Source organism: Apium graveolens, chromosome 1, assembly GCF_009905375.1.
Source record: "Apium graveolens cultivar Ventura chromosome 1, ASM990537v1, whole genome shotgun sequence".
In the NCBI taxonomy this organism is placed as follows: domain Eukaryota; kingdom Viridiplantae; phylum Streptophyta; class Magnoliopsida; order Apiales; family Apiaceae; genus Apium; species Apium graveolens.
The window spans coordinates 199393284-199407053 of NC_133647.1; positions in this window are offsets into that span (position 1 = coordinate 199393284).

Below are 13770 nucleotides of genomic sequence, written 5' to 3' on the forward strand. Positions count from 1 at the left end.
TATGGCGTTGAAGCTCGATATGAGCAAGGCATATGACCAGATTGAATGGAATTTTCTTGAAACAATGTTGCGTAAGGTGGGGTTCAATGACTGGTGGGTTCATCTAGTTATGCAGTGTGTCACTACTGTTTCATACTCGATTGTGCACGGTGAACATGAGATGGGGCCAATTATTCCTACGAGAGGTATCAGACAAGGGGACCCTCTATCCCCTTATCTGTTCATAATCTGCGCAGAGGGCTTATCATCTTTAATCAAAAAATATGAGGCTAGGCAATGGTTACATCGTATCAAGGTTTGTCGTAACGCCCCTATTATTTCTCACATGCTTTTCGCTGATGACTCGTACTTTTATTGCAAAGCAGATACAATAGAGTCAGGCAGGGTGATTGAACTGCTAAACGTCTATGAGAGGGCATCTGGTTAGAAAATCAACAGGGAGAAATCTTCTGTTTTTTCAGCACGAATGTTATAGAATATAACAGGAGGTCAGTATGCCAAGTGCTGCAAATGGGAGAAGCTAACGCGAACAGTACTTATTTGGGTTTGCCTAACATGTTGGGAAGGAATAAATCAGCTATTCTTGGGTACTTGAAGGACAGGGTTTGTTCTCAGGTTAACAAGTGGAATGGAAAATGTATCTCAAGGTCTGGTAAAGAGGTGCTCATTAAAACAGCGGTTCAGGCTTTACCCACATACGCAATGAGTGTGTTTCTACTCCCTCAGGACATCACAAAGCATATCGAAAAAACTCCAGCCATCTATTGGTGGAAGACTTCGCAGAACAGTAATTCTCGGTTAAACTGGATGTGTTGGGAGAGAATGACAAGGCACAAGTCTTCAGGAGGCATGAGTTTTCGTGACTTTCGTGACTTCAATATTGCCATGCTTGGCAAGCAAGGTTGGAGACTTGCAACTAATCCAAATAGCCTTGTTACAAGGGTTTATAAAGCCAGGTACTTCGCAAACAGTGATTTCCTAAATTCAGAATTGGGTCATAATCCAAGTTTTATTTGGCGTAGTATCTATGAAGCAAAAAATTTGATTGTAAACGGGGTTAAATGGAAGATTGGAGCGGGAACAGGTATCAGCATATTGGGGCAACCATGGCTTTCGGATAATACTAATCCTTATATTACCACCGTTTCTCAATCTATAGTAGGAAAAACTATAGACTCTCTGTGGCATGTTGATAGGAGGGAATGGGATCTGGATATCTTAAAAGACATCTTCAACGAAAGGGACCAGGGTGCAATCTTAGATATTGTGCTTAATGACAACGGCGGTGAGGATGTGCTTTACTGGAAGTATGAGGTTTCGGGGCAATATTCGGTCAAAAGCGCGTATAAATGGATTCAGCAAAATAAGGGAGCGTGGCATCCTGATGATAAAGACAGTATTTGGTCTAAGATCTGGAAAATAAAGGCACCTCCGAAGGCTATTAACATGGTCTGGCGAGCCCTATCAAATTGCTTACCAACTCTCAGCCAACTGCAACTAAAAAGAGTCCAGGTTAATGCAATATGCCCTTTTTGTCATGAAGATAATGAATCAATTCTTCACAGCCTGGTGCACTGCTCTTATGCTCGCCTATGTTGGTCTCTCACTAATGTTGATACTCAGGTCGGATTGTGCTCGGATTTTAAGTCATGGATGGAAATTGTTATGAGTGTTGCATATGCCAAAAAGCAAGCAGAGATCAGCACTATATGCTGGGCACTTTGGCGAAATCGCAATGATTTGGTTTGGAACCAGAGGCATGCATCAGTCTATAAAACAGTAGCCGCAACTAAGCAGTATCTTTCACAATGGTCGTTAGCCCAAAACAGATCAACCTCGGCTCTTCTCCAGCCGGCATTTGAAGGAGACGGAGCTTGTATTTGGGTCAATCCTCAATATAATTCAGTAAAGATATCAGCTGACGCGGCTGTTTTTGAAGATAAAGATGCGGTGGGTTTTGGTTTGATAGCTCGAGATTCAAATGGAGTACTCATCCAAGCAAAGTCTATCGTCCATAAGAGCTCAGTCTCTCCAGTTCTAGCGGAGGCTATGGCTATCAAGGAAGCGTTAAGTTGGATTGATGAGATGCATTGGAAGGAATGCACGGTGGTGTCGGACTGCCTGGTAGTGGTGCAGGCCATCAGGAGTAAAACACCGATGCGGTCTCAGTTCGGTAGTGTGATTGAGGAGTGTCGTAGTCAACTACGACGTTTAAACAAAGTGTCTTTGTATCATGTTAAACAGTCTGCCAATATGGTTGCCCATCAACTGGCTAGGGAATCATATAGTTACCCAGATCGTAGTTTTAATAGGGATACTATCCCGGTCTCAGTTAATTCTTGAATTGAGATGGATTTGAATAATTTATAAAATCTCAGCTTTCGTCAAAAAAAATTCTAATCCACTGTTTAGTAAACTGCGCTTCACAACTCCCTTATAAATCTCGAACTTTAATGTAATACTCTCGTCATTCTTAAATTTGATTTATCTTTGTGTTTGTGAAGATATTAAATAATAAGTATTAGAAGAAACCTAAAAATAGAACAATAATCTTGAACTTATAGAATAAAAGTACCTTAAATGAACCTAAACCACACACATGGACTTGTAAGCTAGCTGAAACACAAATCACAAAACATAAATATTAGTACATTTACAACTTCAACCACACCGTATAATAAAAAATAAACATAAAATCAAGAGTTTAATTCAGAAACAGCACTTGCATTTGATTTGATTGTCAAGTTCTTAAATAGTTTCTCGAATATTCATGTGATTATCACAAAATTAAATCAATAGATCAATATATCATTATTTACGCATACACATATACATAAAAATATATATCAAAAGATGTAAGAAATCAGCTCACCATTGTTGTATTGATTCATACACATAATTTTAAAATTGTTATTTGACTTGTTGTGCAAGATTTTTTTTTTTGATTTAATGAGAAAATTTAGAAAAATACTAAAATAGATTTTTACTTTCCTCTATTACTAAATATCTGAAAGATAAATTGAAATATTTTTTGAGTTGAAAAGAGAATTTAGAAAAATAATAATAAATATTTTTATTTTCCTATTTTATCAAATATTTGGAAAGTACATGAAGAAAAAAAAATAGAGAGTGATAAATGGTAAATTGAGTTTAAGAAAATAAGTTAATTAAGATTTTTCTATTTAATAATTCAAAAATTTTAGAAATTAGAAAAATTGACTAAGAAGATAGAAGAGATGCCACAAAAATGTATCCGTCTTCTCATTTATATTGACACTAGTCAAATATATCGCGATTCGCGAATGCCATATATAAATTATTGTTTTAAAAATATCATTAAAATTATATAATTGAATATATATAAATAATAAAATAAAATATTTATAAATTTTAATTATATTATAATGAATCCTTTTAAAAAACATTGAGAACTCTCCGATTATTAGCAAAACTCTCATTCCACATTTGGAGCAGGGATCATAGATTAAAGAAATCTCGTTAATAAATCGTGTTGATTCGGGGAACGATACCAGTTTAGGGATCATTGATCAAGGCGAGTATAGTACAAGTATACCTGGCAATTCAGATAACTGGTTCAGCTTCGTATCGGATCAATTTCAGATCGGGTCTACTTACGGATTATGATATATTTGATGACCATTCGGATCGGATCGGATGTGATTCGGTTCGGGTCTAATTCGGATTAAAATTGGATAAAATTTGGATTAAAATCGGACAATATTCTATTCGGATTAAATTCGGTTCGGATATTTTCGGATCATAACTTATTTATTTTTTCAATTTTTGAGATTTAAAAAATATCTTTTTTATTTAATTTAGTATTTTTATTGTAATATAATGTAATTTTATAAAAGAATATGATTAAATAAATATGTTATCATAAACATAAAATTGTTTAAAGTACAAATTTTGCTTATTTCGGGTCATATTCGGTTCGGGTATTATATTATTCGGTTTTAATCGGTTCGAAATTATAATCGGATCTTGTATTTCGGATCATTTTCGGATAAATTTTTGGTTCGGGTATTTTTCGGATCGGTTTAAATCAGTTTTCGAAAAATTATCGGATTGTATGATTTGGATCTCGGATCGGATCTCAGTTTCATGAATTTCGGTTCGTTTCTTCGGATTCAGAACCATTTTGCCAAGTATAACTACAAGTGACCTCATGACCATGTGTAATATCAAAATTAAATATACACTTTATAAAATCATAAACATTAAAAATATAGCTTTATAATCATGCGAGATTTTCTCATGAATCTTTTTTAAGTGTTTGTTATATATTTGTATTTTATTTGAATTTTAATTTTGAATTTTTCACTAGGAGTATTTATAAGTTTCTGTTTTATGAATGATTTTAAAGTTCTTTTTTATCATATTTATTAATTTTATTTTTAATTATTCGTACGTATATCTTTAATATAAACATAAATGGTGTCATTGATTATTTAATGCATTATTTTCACTTGTATTAATAATGTTTTTATTTACTTTATTGTCACATACAATATATTAAACATAAATTGTGTTATTTGTTTGAATACGTAGAAATGTCTTTCTAACTTTATTAAAAATTTCTAGGTACATTTTTATTCACATAAATTTAGTTTTATGTTATTTTTTAAATGTATTATTATTTCAATATACACACTCACATAAAAATAAAATCAGATTATTTATATTATTGTAATATTTATTTATTAGAAGTTGTGTTATTTTTTCAAATACTAAAAAAAATCAATTTTATTGAAAATTTCTTAGAATATTTTTACTTATATAGAATTTATCAAAGAAATAAAACGTAAAATATTAAAGAATAGATAAAAATATATTATTATTCTTTTTCGTGGATAACTAAATATATTAACTTACAATTTCGTATAATTCACAAGTTAAATATATTTAATTATATACATATTTAATAAATATTTTACAAATTATTAAAATTTGCTTAATTAAATTTTGAAAATAAGATTCCCGTAATTTTTGATAAGTGTAACACACATATATGTATATGCAATTAATTAAAAATATTTTTAAAATATAAAAACAAAAAAAAATTATAAAGAATTTTTAATATATTTTTTTAATTAATAATTATTTATTTTTTAAATTTAGAGATAGTAATTTTTGGTATCTACGACAGAGGAAAGTGAGTGATGGGTGAAATGAATAATGATAAAGATAAGGAATTCATACATAGGGGTAGGGCTGTGTAAAAAGTAGAATAAAACAAAAACCAAAATCAAAACCTCTAAAAATTGATGCAAACTGATTTGTTTGAAATCGACCAAAATCGAAACTAAAAAATTACAAACCGAAACCGATTGTTCGGTTTCAATTAGCTGTTAAAATCAAATCGAAAAAATCAATCTGATCATTAAAATAATAAATAATATTTTTTAGAAAATTTATATCAATTTTTAAAATAAAAAAATGTACAAATATAATTTTTAGGTATAAAAATATATTGATCTTATATATATAGTATTACGGGTGGACCTGGTTACCATGTAACCGTGTAAGAATTACGTGTAAGAATTAGGATCCAACTTTGACTCCACATAGTTTTCGTTGAGGATATATATAACATAATTGTATACCTCGATTCTTATACATGAAATAAAAAATGTATTATTATTTAATTTAAGACCGTAAACGTACCGAGTTGATCGTCAAACTCGAGTCGACTCGATTTGTTTAACTCGACTGGTTAAGAACTCGACCCGACTCGATTTGTGAGCCTTAGGACGCGCCTTGGGCAAGGAAGGCTCCTTGGACGGATTGCTTGGACATGATTGCTTTGGCAGACCTACACTTTGGCCTGGACAGAATTGGAGCGAGCCCTAACGATGAATAATTTAGGGCGCGCCCTATGATGTAAAATGATATAGGAAGAGACCAAAGGCTGATGACACAGGGCGGCGCCAACATACAGGAATGTAAGGGCGCGCCCTTAACTTTTACTTGACATATAAATGCAGCTTTGATATGCTACTTGGATGGATTCTCTGGAAGATTCAAGGAAGATGGAGAATGTTATTACTAACCTATTTGATGCAGGTACTCTATTGAAGAACTCCTTCATGTAGCACTTCTACAGGAAAGGCGGTGTCCGTGGTCAGAGACCTCCAGGGGTATGCCTGGACTGAAGGCCTCCTCCTGTAGTCAATGGGTGTCCTCATTGGGGATGTGGGGTGAAATCTGGTGTGTGCTTTGGGAGCTCTGTCTCTGTAGTCAACGGGTGTCCTCGTTGGGAGACTTTGGAGTATCCTGCACTTTGCACCCAAAAGCTTGGGATCACTTGTCCTGCAATCTGGTAGGGGCTCCTTATCGGGGGACAAGGATGCGTCCAACATTTGGGGTGAACCACGGCTATACCTGTGTCCGTGGACTAGAGAAACAGCTGGTAGCGGAGGGTTATCTTTGGCCAGGGAGATGCCTCATCCGTGAAGTCTCGAAGCTGCGGACGAGCCTTGGGCCTTTGTGGTTGGACCTCATCGGCGGACATTCCTAATGCTAATAGAAGACGGTTTCCAGTGGGTTTCCTACTGGGCCTCAGGATAAGAAATCTAAGCCCATTAGGTTTCTTGTTCCCCAAGAACTACGTGGGCTTGATCCCCTATAAATAGGGGTACGTAGGCACATTGTAAGGTGTCAGAAGCGAGAGCGCAAAGGAGCCACCACTAACCCTAAGCAATCTCAGCCCCCAATAATCATCACCACCAAACACTGTTCATCTTTTCCGACGAATACTGTTCATCGGATTCATCGGTTACTGTTCACGTTTCCGACGAAGAACTGCCATCACAGATCTTATTTTCGGCTACTAATCTCAAGTTTGGTTGTTCCCAAATTCCTCCGTCAACAAATTGGCGCTAGAAGGAGGGCTAATCAAGATCTACATATGGGAGGAAGGATGTCTCAATATCATGATGGAAGTTTTTATGATGGAAGTTCTGAAGAAGATTCTGATCATGGCTATGAATATAAACCCTACGTTCCGCCAATGATTGATCATCCCACGCCGGACGTTGGAGGACAGCCACCTGTGCTCATCAACAACGCCGACTTGTTTTAACAACTGTATCGCATGGGCGATGCTTTGAATGGTTTCGATTCAAGGTTGAGCACTGTGGAACGGCGCAAGGCCAGGAGGGGTCTTCGCCACAACCGAGCGGCTCATGCACCTGGAAAAGCACCCATGACGGATAGGGATGTCTCAGCCGGCCATGGCCGCACTGAAGGAGGGCGTGTGCCGATAACCCCGCGACGCCTGGACTATTCTAATGACACGTCCCCAATCATCGAGCTAGTGGAAGAAGATGCTGATGGACGGGAAATTCTGTGGACAGACACCCGGGGAGCCACCCATCCGCACCGGTCTGGACGTAGTCTCGAGGAACGCCGACAGGCGGAGTCGATGCAGGAGAATCAGCAATGAGGCTTCGCAGCTTTGAAAGATCGCTTGGGGATTCGCTTGGGCGATGATGATTTGAGAATGGTGTTACTTGAATGGAAGAAAGAAGATGATCGTGGAGATGTGACGCCCCATGATACAACACGTGTGCCCCTGAATTCCCAGGAAAACCGGGAGTGACACTGCGATCCAACGCGTGTGCCCCTGAATTCCCAGGAAAATCAGGAGCGGCACCGCGATCCAACGCGTGTATAACGACCCGTTTATTTTGAATTATTTAAATATGTGATTATTATGAAAATTATTAAATAAAATATATATTGGTTTTGACCGCTACGTGTTGTTTGATTATTATCTAAGTGTGATTTATGATGTATCGGGTTGTTCGTGTGATTAATTAAGGAATTGTATTGAATTGTTTCACTTTTAAAGTGGATTTAATGCAAATTTATTTGTATGAATATTTGAAGTGTCTCTAAAATTGTTTTTATGATTTTATAATGATTATAATTATTTTTAGGAGTTTATAAAATTGAGAAATCAATATTTTATTGATTATTTATTTTTAAATGATTTTCTGATTTCTTTTACTCGTAAAATCCGTAATTAATTCCAGAGTTTCTCAAAAATCACAAAATTCATATTCTCCTAAGTTTATAATATTCTGAGAATTTTAAAATTATTTAAAAATTTTCGGGATTAATTTCACCCGCGTGTTGTTTCGTTTAATTGTTAAAAAGCGGATATAAAGTGCACTTCTAAAATTGTTCTAAAATTTTGAAAATTATGTTTTTATAAACTTCAGGATATTTCTAACATTTTAAGACTGTTTCCGTGATTTTCTGAAATTATTTTAAGTGCAGCTTGGATCATTAATTATTAAATGCGGATATGAGTTATGTTCCAAATATACTTTGAAAATTACGAAAAAATTATTTTAATAATTATGAATTATTTGTGATATTTTAAAAACTATTTTGGTAATTTTAGGGTAAAATTTTACCAAATAAAGTTGTTCGTTATTTTGTAAAACGCGAACAAAATCGGTGACTACAATACAAACCAGGACACGTGTTAAATTTTTGTGGGATTGCAGCAACGTGGTAGTAACAGAATTATTCGAATAAGAAATATAATCAAGCAGATAAATAAAAGCAAACACAACCATCCCCTGTATCAATTTCAGTCTCATCTCTCTCTCTTTGTCTCGCTTATCTCCTCTCTCTGTGCTCTCACCTTTCCTCATTCGTGTACTCTCGATCCCCTCTCTTCGTTTCTCTATTTATGGCGTTTCGCCGCTCCTTCCGCCGGTACCCGGTTTCCGGCCACTGCCATATTTTTCTGGTGAGCCGCCTTGTATTTTCCGGCCTGTTCCTGCTTACAGTTTGATGTGTGTGCGTTTAGGTGTAAACTGTGTTGTGCGGATGTGTATTTGTGCTGTTACCGCCCTGTTCCATCTCTTCCTCGCCACCAGCATAACTTTTCCGGCGAGGCTGTGCTTGTATCTGTGCTTTAGTGGTGATGTTGTGATTGCTGATGAAATTGAATCGTGGACTGTTCCTTTGATTCAAGTGGATATTCTGAAATTAGTTCGGATTGTTTATTGAATTTGTATAATTTGAATAATTTCTTTGAATAATTCGAACTAGTGATTATTGAACCATTCGGGGGTTTTTTTTTTAGGGCGAAACTCTGACAGGACGCCTGTACGGGAACCGTTGGAGTTATGCCGCCGTCAGCGATGAACTCGTTGAGCTGACGGATAAATGGCAATGATGATTCTTGAGCCTAATAATAATTTGTAAATTTTATTTTTAGAATATTTGAAATAAAAGTAAAAGTTAAATATTCGGTTTTGAAATTGTTGGATGCATGATTAGTTTGGACTAGAATTGATTGATTGTTGGGTTGTGGTTGATTGAGACGTCGATATTGTGTTCGACGGGTAGTCCGATAAATAAAGGAGACGCTGCCCGATTTCCGGAAACTGAACTACGTAAATACAGGAACGTATCCGATGATTATCGGGACGTCGAGTGACTATATATGGTATATCTGTGTGTTTTATATGAAACTTGATTATACGATGTGATAAAATACTTTACCAAATCGATAACCCTGATATCATAAAATAAAGTATATATGTATTTTCCAAAAATGAACACCGAACCGATCTTCGAGATTTTTAAACCCTATTTGCTGTGTGTGTGTTATTATAATATTCATAATTACGAGTCGGGTTTGAATATCGTTGGGTAAGAACTAGTATCGAGGATATGTCAAGCATACCTAGACGTCTAACGTAGGGTATTTTGACCCTGTAGGTTATAATCGGGAACCTGTAAGTGGACGATGGACTAGAGATGACCTGGTAGTCAGTCGGCGAGCTCAATAGAGTTTCAACAAGAAAAACTTGAGTATCAAAGTCGAATCTAATGGGATCTAGTGATTGGACGTAAAAGCCTAAGCGGCAGAAGTGGCCCAGAATTGATCAGTAATAGTTATAAAGCCTTGTAAGGCAAGTATTTCTAAACTTTTCTTCAAGACATATTACCAATGTTTTCGAACTGTTTCATAACTTGTTGCTATTATTAAACATAACTCATGTTTTATAATGCAAGTGTTTTAAACTACTTACCCTTGAACCCTGATTCTTTCTTGATCTTGAGCCGTAAGCCTTATTCTTTGTAAACCATCCTTGGTTGATTCTCAGATATCAAATCACACCAATATGATACTACTCCCCAAAGGTACAACTACCAAACACCAAACACTAAAACAAAATTGTTTGAAAACACATAAACTTTTATACTGCAACCATTATTTATAACATCAAAGAACTATACCTTGAAAAATCACTTCTGACCTAATACCGGAGACTGATACAAATTGAAAACAATTTCTTATACATACCCTGAAATCCACTTGAGATATCCATAAGCTTCTTTATGCTTTTATTCAAGTGTTTAACTATCGTTGATTATGAACTTGTTTTATTGAATTATATCGTTTATTATATTGAACTGCTTTAGGATTGGATAGTTTTTATATATGTGGACCAGATTCGTGGTCAGACCATATAATGGTCAAATTAGGCTAATGTGTGTCTTGGATCCAGTAATTAGAGCAGTGTTGTGTGCTTGCTCGGGGTTAGTGCGTGACTGATCAGCAGCCTAACCTTGGTTTTAAAACTTAAAATGAATATCCAATTCTAATGATGAGTTAAAAATAAACTTGATTCCTGTGAATCATCTCATTTGATCATTGTTTAACTTCAGTTATCGTTATCGTGACTTGCTGAGCTAGTTAGCTCACCCTTGCGATTCTTTTATATATTTTACAGTTGAAAAGAATATGGATGATAGTGAAGTTCCTCAGTCCAAGGTGTGGGCTAAGGTTCCAATCGAGTTGGATCGAGCTAGTAGAAGTTTCATGCGGTAAAGAGATAGTTAGATTGTAAGAATGATTTTATTATCAATTGTAAGTTAAATTAGTTGGGGTTTGGTACAATGTAATAAATTAAGGTTGTGGCTTGTTTTCATACTTTAACCTGTTGCGATCCGTGGTTTTGTGAAGCAGGGTCATTTTAAATAATATTTCTTATACAGGTTGATATATTGTGTTTGTGTTGTGGACCCCAAACTTCTGACCCGGGTTTGGAGGATGCCACAGGTTGGTATCAGAGCTACAGGTTATAAGTCACTGAAACAAGCCTAGATTGTTGGGTTTGGGTAGAGGGTTAGGATTAGGAATAGGAAATATAAAGATAGGATGTTGTGAGGTTGAGTGTGACTGTATAGTAGGACTCCGATACGGTTTGTGTTGCGATTCGGGGATCCTAGCTTGTGATGTGATTTCCAGACAACGGCAATGGCATATCCTGATTTCCCGGTATCCTCTGATCATTTGGAGCCTTCCATTCGAGGATCGTCATCTTCTATCAGATTTGATTTACACCTTGTTCTTCCATCAGTATTAATGGTACTACCTTCCGTTATGACAGTTGCACCTCTTCAAGCTATTCTACGCTATTCTACTATCTTTTGATACGAGACTACCTATTCAAGAACCTCCATCTGTTTAATTTTGTTTTACTGGACATTTGGCTGTGAGTGTATCTCTTTAGTTTACCCTACACCCTATTTTATACCCTCAGTTTAAAACTTGTCCTTTGAAACAATTGTATTTATGAGGATGGATGCGGGAGTCGCAGTAAATGGTGAGTATCGAGATACAAATAAAGGTGAGAAGAAGTTTAGAAAGAAGATTCAAGTGTTTCGGAGGATAGTTGTTACCAGATTTAAAGAAGCCCTTAGTGATTAGTCCACCCATGACTAGCTTGTGAAATGGATTAGATAAGTATTGAAAAGAGAGTTAAAGAAGATTATGGTTCTGGAGCTTTCTTGAAGATAATTAGTGGTGTTATGACAATGTGATATATTTATAGTAACAAGGTGATGTGACATCAACCGATTTATTGACTATTGGATAGCCTGTTCTACTTAGCTACTGCAACGAACGCAGGTATAGCCACGGTTCACCCCAAGTGTCGGACGCATCCCCGTCCCCCGAATGAGGATAACCCACCAGATAACAGGACAGGTGATCCCAAACTCTTGGGTGTAAAGTGCAGGATGACTCCAAAGTTCTCCAACGAGGACACCCGTTGAATACAAGAACAGAGTTCCCGAAGCACACACCAATTTTAACCCCGCATCCCCAACGAGGACACCCGTTGAATACAGGAGGAGGCCTTCAATCATCAGGCATACCCCTGGAAGCCTTTAAGCTTTTCACGGACATCCCCCTCCTTGACCGCCTCAAGGAGGGAATTTTTCAAAGAGTACCTGTAACAAATACATTAGTAAAAATAATCTCCACTGCTCTTCTCCATGCAAGCTTTATCCTAAAATCACCATTGAAAATATATTGACCAGGCACTGGACGCGTCCTAAGACCCTGGGTGCGTCCTCTCCTTCATGAAACCCGCATAGCCTCCTCAAAACCTTGGTGCACATCATTCCACTATACAAGGCGCGTCCTAGGCAAGATAGACGCGTCCTCCAACTGTTATTGCTGCAAGACCATGTTTTCCAAATGCCTTCACCAAGGTTGACGCGTCCACGTCTCTTGGGCGCGTCCATCCCAAGCGATGCACTCCCATGCTTCACCATCACCTGCCCATAAAACATCCTCTAACATGTGGACGCGTCCCCGTTACATGGACGCGCCTTAACCCTCCACAATGTAATACCGGTCTTGACCGTACTTAATCCGCGTTTGACCTGAGTCACTCCAATGCCAAATTTTGAGTATAACAACATACAAATTTGTAATGACTTTGTTTTGTTTTTCTTATAAAAACATTATTATTGTGTTAATCGAGACAATAACAAAATTGTTCATATTAGAATTTGTAATGTGTACGTTATGTGAAAAGTAATTTCTTGTTCATCATAACCGTGTTACTAAAGACAGTAGTAACTTTTTCTTCATTTTATATTTTGTAATAAAAATTGTGTACCATTAAATAAAAGATAATAAATTTTCCACTATAGTTGTTATATTTATGAGAAATAGAAATCTAATCCACCCGATTTAGAAGGAATACTCGTTCTATTTCTTCATTATTTTCCTTACAATCCTAGTTAAAGAAAAATTAGACCACCTCATATTCATTCATAATTATCGTATATTTTTTTTCTTCATAAGTGATTTTCAATTTTTTCCTACATTCCATTATATTGTGTTTGGTTGAGGTTAATGAAATGGAATGAGATTTCGTATGTAAAATAATTTAATTTTCAAAATTTTCATTTTTATCTCGTTACATTTCTAATCATCTAAACTATAATCAAACATCTCAATTTAAGATGTAATGGTTCATTCCTTACTAACCTCATTTTCTTCATAATTCTTACAGTAGCAATTTGACATATCTATTTTTTTTTTCAAATCTTCCTGCCAACTCCAATTTTACTCCTTTATTTTAATTCATTTCATTCACCCCAACCAAACATAAAAGTAAACGCAACCAAAAGAGCCAAGTTCATTTTGGGTACCATATACATCAAAAAGATCATCGTATATCAAAATTTAAGTTAAGACTTCTCTGCAATATCCATCACTCTCCACTAGACTCGATGTGCCTAAGATTACCACTTTTTTTATACAAATTTATGTTCCACTCTGCATCATATCTCTGGATCTTCCATTAGTTAAAGGAATTGAGCGAAAGCCTTAGTTTAAGATAGTACTGCAAACGTTTCATCAGCACCCGGAGATCGAAATCAATATTTTTTAGACATTCTCCAAATGATTTACTT